The 4,770-nt window shown below is 37.5% G+C and overlaps 1 non-coding gene across 1 annotated transcript; it reads right to left on the bottom strand.

Annotated features, from left to right (window-relative positions):
- Positions 1-3,547: 3,547 nt before the first annotated feature.
- Positions 3,548-3,654, bottom strand: LOC114893559. Its single transcript, XR_003792976.1, has one exon. It is a non-coding gene; the product is annotated as a U6 spliceosomal RNA (small nuclear RNA).
- Between the last annotated feature and the right edge of the window lie 1,116 nt (positions 3,655-4,770).

Below are 4,770 nucleotides of genomic sequence, written 5' to 3'. Positions count from 1 at the left end.
CTTTCTTTCCTAGGAAACTAAAATTGATTTTTTTTTCATCCTGTGTTTAATATTGGTCTGGGATACTTGTAGTTTCTTTTCTTTTTCTTTTTTCTTTTTTTTCCTACATGGCATGTGGGATCTCAGTTCCCTGACCAGGGATCGAACCTGTGCCCCCTGCAGTGGAAGCATGGAGGAGTCCTAACCATTGGACAGCCAGGGAATTCCCTACCTATAATTTCTTAAATACTCTGTTTTCTTTATGGACTAAAGAATTGGGATAGCTATTAAAATTAGTTTACAAATAAGATATCAATAATTTTAAGCATTTATTGAGCATTAGCAGACCGAGTGCTACACATTCATAATTTAATTTAATCCTCACAAAAACTGTATAAGGTAGAAGTATTATTTTTCCCATTTTCCAGATAAGGGAGTTTCTAGATAAAGCAAATAACTTGTCCAAATTCATATAATAGTAAGGGTGAGAGCCAGAGGGTTAGGCCCAAGCAGAGCCCAGATCCTTTGTGCTTAAACTACTACACGGTATTTTATTCTATAATAACCTGAAGTTCATGGTTAAAAAGAAAAATGTGGCCACACAATATTGTATAGTATGTGCTGGGCTTTGTTCTCTCATGAGGGCTTAGTTGGGAGTTATCAGAAAGGCCCTCCTGGACATAAGCCACATCATTAGGGAATCATTCAGCTGCAATGAAAAACAGGAAGTCCAATAACAGAGCTTAAATATATAAGGATTTACATTTCTCACATAAGAAGAAGTCTGGAGGTAGGTTGTTCTCAACATGGATATATTGGATTAAGGGTGTCAGGTTCAAGATCTTTATGATTTTTTTGGCTTTTCTCCTAATGGCCCCAAGTTGTTTGCTGCAGTTTCAGTTTTTGTGTCCCTGTTCAAGGCAGGAAGAAGGAGGAAGGAAGATGGATCAGCTATGACTACCCTTTTATCCAAGGAAGTTAAAATTTTCCCCAGAAGTGTCTCAGCAGTTGTCCAGTTATATGGTTCTATGGCCACCCCAGGTGCGAGGGAGTGGGGGAGAGTAAAGACCCACGTGTTAGTTGGATGAGTCCAACCATGGGCCATCATCTAGGGCAGGGGTCTGCCAACTTTTTCTTTGAAGGGCCACATAGTAAATATTTTGCTTTCCAGATGGTCCCTGTTGCAGCTGCTCAGGTGTGTGGCTTTTGTAGTGGAAAAGTGGCTCATAGAGAATATGCAAATTGGGCTTATTTGTATTCCAATAAAGCTTTATTTCTAAAACTGGGAGCAGAACTAATTTGATGGGTGGCTATAATTTACCAACCCCCAACCTGCAACTTGGTGCATTGCTGCCAAGCCAAACTGAGATTTATGTATGAGCAAGGAAGAAGGGAGGGGATCATGGGTAGAACTAATAGTGTCTGCAGTTGGGGATAGAAACATGCTCTTGACTTATTCTTTTCCCCCTCTTTTTCCAAGTTTGTTGTTGGAGGGTTTATGCTCTTGTGCTATGGAGTTGTAAAGGCAATAGTCTTAGACGTAGCAGCCTCCATCAGGAGAGCTTATGGGGAGCTGGTTAGACAGACTTGAGGCTACCTGTTGGCCCACACAAACTGTCTGCTTTTGGTACTAGGTGCAAGAGACTGTTGGGTACCAGAATATGGAAGACCATGATTTCCCGTTTCCCTGTCCATTTCCCACTCTTCTTCTTCCTTATTATTCAGCAAGGGGAAGAAATATGCTCAGATAAAATAGTTAATTTCCAGTCCCCATGCTACAAGGTGTGGTCATGAACATTATCCTGGCCAACGAGATATGCATGGAAGTTTCTGGGCAGGAAAGCTATTTAAGGTGTCAGTTTCCTTAGCATGAGCTTTTTTTTTTTTTTTTAGTATTTATTTATTTGGCTTAGTTGCGGCATGCAAGATCTTTAGTTGCGACATGTGAACTCTTAGTTGCGGCATGTGGGACCTAGTTCCTTGGCCAGGGATTGAACCCAGGCCCCCTGCATTGGGAGCACGGAATCTTAGCCACTGGACCACCAGGGAAGTCCCCTTAGCGTGAGCTTTTGCCTTTCTCCTATCTCCTCGTGCCCTTTGTGCTTGGACAGGGCCATCTTGCAACCACAGTGCAAGAAGCAGAGGGTGAAAGCCACCCACTAAAATGACTGAATCAGAGAGTAGAAGATGCCCAGGTACCTGATAACATTCTGGAGATGGGCAGCTGGACATGTTACACAAGGGAAAAAAAAAACAATCTTAAATTGTTTAATCCATTGTTTGCTTGGAGTTTCTGTGGCTTGAAGACACATGCACTTGTGACAGATGTTCAGGGCATCTTGTGCTTTAATGGGGATAAAGAAATAGCTCTCTTTCCCACGTAGAGTCAGGGAGAACAGGACTCCTCATTTTCTGGAGAACAGCAATCCTCATTTTCTTCTTCTGACTCTGTGGTGAGACATTCAAATTTTTCTTAGTCAGGGTTAGTCTCCGCTAGTTTTTAATGCTTTTTGGTTGAGATTGGCTTAGTGTGTCCCATTACAGAGAACATGCTGTGAGGTAGTACCTGGGATCCTGATTTTCTCCTTTGGTTCCCACCACACCTTATTTGTTTATTAGGTCACAGATGTTTCTTCAAACCCATTCAAGCAGTATAGAGTTACTGCGACTGCATTTCCTCAGCTCAACTCTTGAGTGTATTTTAAAGTGTCAAGCAAATACATTCAATACAGAATTAAGAATATTTTGTAATATTTCAATTGACATACAGGCTGGTTACAGATGTTCTGCGTTTAGAAAAAGTAAAATAATTTTAATTCCACCAAGTGGAGATAACCACTGTTAGCATTTAGTGTGACCTCCATGATACACATACAGGCACATACATTATATTCATGTTCACCTGCTTGAAATCTTAATGTATATTGAGCTTTGTATCTTGCTGGTTTTTCACATTATAAAGTGAGCGATTCTCTATTCTCCCTATGTATTTAAAACATGATTTTTTTAGTGGCTGCATAATATTGCATCATATTACAAATAGTTTTTTGTTTTTGCTTTTTTTGTTTTTTTTCTTTTCTTTTCCATTATGGCTTATTACAGGATATTGAATATAGTGCCCTGTGATAATATGGTAGGACCTTGTTGTTTATCCATTCTATATATGATAGATTGCATCTACTAACCCCAAACTTCCAATCCATCCCTCCCCCACCTCCTTCCCCCTTGACAACCACAGTCTGTTCTCTATGTCTGTGAGTCTGTTTCTATTTCGTAGATAAGTTCATTTGTGTCACATTTTAGATTCCACATATAAGTGACATCATATGGTATTTGTCTTTCTCTTTCTGACTTACTTCGCTTAGTATGATAATCTCTAGGTCTATCCATGTAGTTGCGGATGGCATTATTTCATTCTTTTTTTTAAGGCTGAGTAATCAAACTATGTTTTGTTTTTTAATTTTTAACACACTTTAATGGAATCCAATTCTATTTAGCTTTATACTGTGCTTTTTTTTTTTTTTTTACTTCTAATGACCGTTCTCCATACCATTAGTTTTTTTTTTTTTTTAATATGGAACGCTTCACGAATTTGCGTGTCATCCTTGCACAGGGGCCATGCTAATCTTCTCTCTATCATTCCAATTTTAGTATATGTGCTGCCGAAGTAAGCACTCAAACTATGTTTTTAAAACTCACTATAGACAGATGTTTTATTTGTTTTTAGTATTTGGCCATTATAAAAAATACTGTAATGAACAAACTTCTATGTAAATATTTTACCTTTGTTATGTCTGAATATTTTCTTAGAACAGATTACTAGAAATTAACCTTCTGGATCAAAGAGTGGTAGTTTTTATATACTGCCAAATTGTGCTTCTGAGGGGTAGTGCTGAGATTTAATCCCATTAATAGTGTGTATGTAGGTTTATATGTTTGTGCTATTTTCTGCACTTTCATGTAACTTTAGCCAAGTTTAAAAAAAAGTTTGAAATCAATTTCACAGGAAAAAAAACTCTTTAGATCTTACATCCCTTTAATGGATGAGATTGAGCATCTACTTCATACGTTAATTTGGCTAAGCATTATTTCTCTTATAACTTATTTGGTTGTATGTATTTTACTCATAGATATTTTAATTACTTATGTATTACTGATATAGATTCTTTCTTCTTTGTGTCTTTCACAAAATGGATTACTGATATTTCCTGAATGTGACATAATTGTGAGCTTTCTGTGATATTCCCGTGAAAATAGCAAATAGTAAACCCCATGAAGTATTACAACATTTAACAGTATTTCAGGTTGAAGTTGGAAGATGTTACACTCTTGACATTACCATTTCTAAAGAGCATACGTCTCCTTTGATATGTTTTCTTCAAAAATGACATGCACTTAGAGTGAGGGGAATCCATATTTTTTCTTAAGTCATATAAGTACTGTGAACAGTAAACTTTAACAGAACGTCTCCTTTCCTTGGCATTGCTCCATCATCCAACCTTGAACTGCAGATTTTCAGTCTCTCAACAACGAGTCTTCAGGCGCTTGACTCTGAATGCCTATGTTACCCTGAACATTTTATACCACTTTTTGAAACTCAAATATTTGTATCTCTTTTCTTCAGCTACTTTGAAAGTGGTACCATTTATCTAGAAAGGTTCATAAAGTATAGGCTGTAGGCGTTTATTTAAACCTGTTTGATGACTTTAATTTCCTTGAAGCTAAAGCAAAGTCTTGCATGAGAGTATAGTATTCCAGGTTTTTACTATAATCGCATATTATAAATTAGGT

Source organism: Monodon monoceros, unplaced genomic scaffold (genome assembly GCF_005190385.1).
Source record: "Monodon monoceros isolate NGI ecotype Baffin Bay Population unplaced genomic scaffold, NGI_Narwhal_1 Super_Scaffold_12, whole genome shotgun sequence".
Classification (NCBI taxonomy): domain Eukaryota; kingdom Metazoa; phylum Chordata; class Mammalia; order Artiodactyla; family Monodontidae; genus Monodon; species Monodon monoceros.
This window is presented reverse-complemented; position numbering and strand designations above follow the sequence as displayed.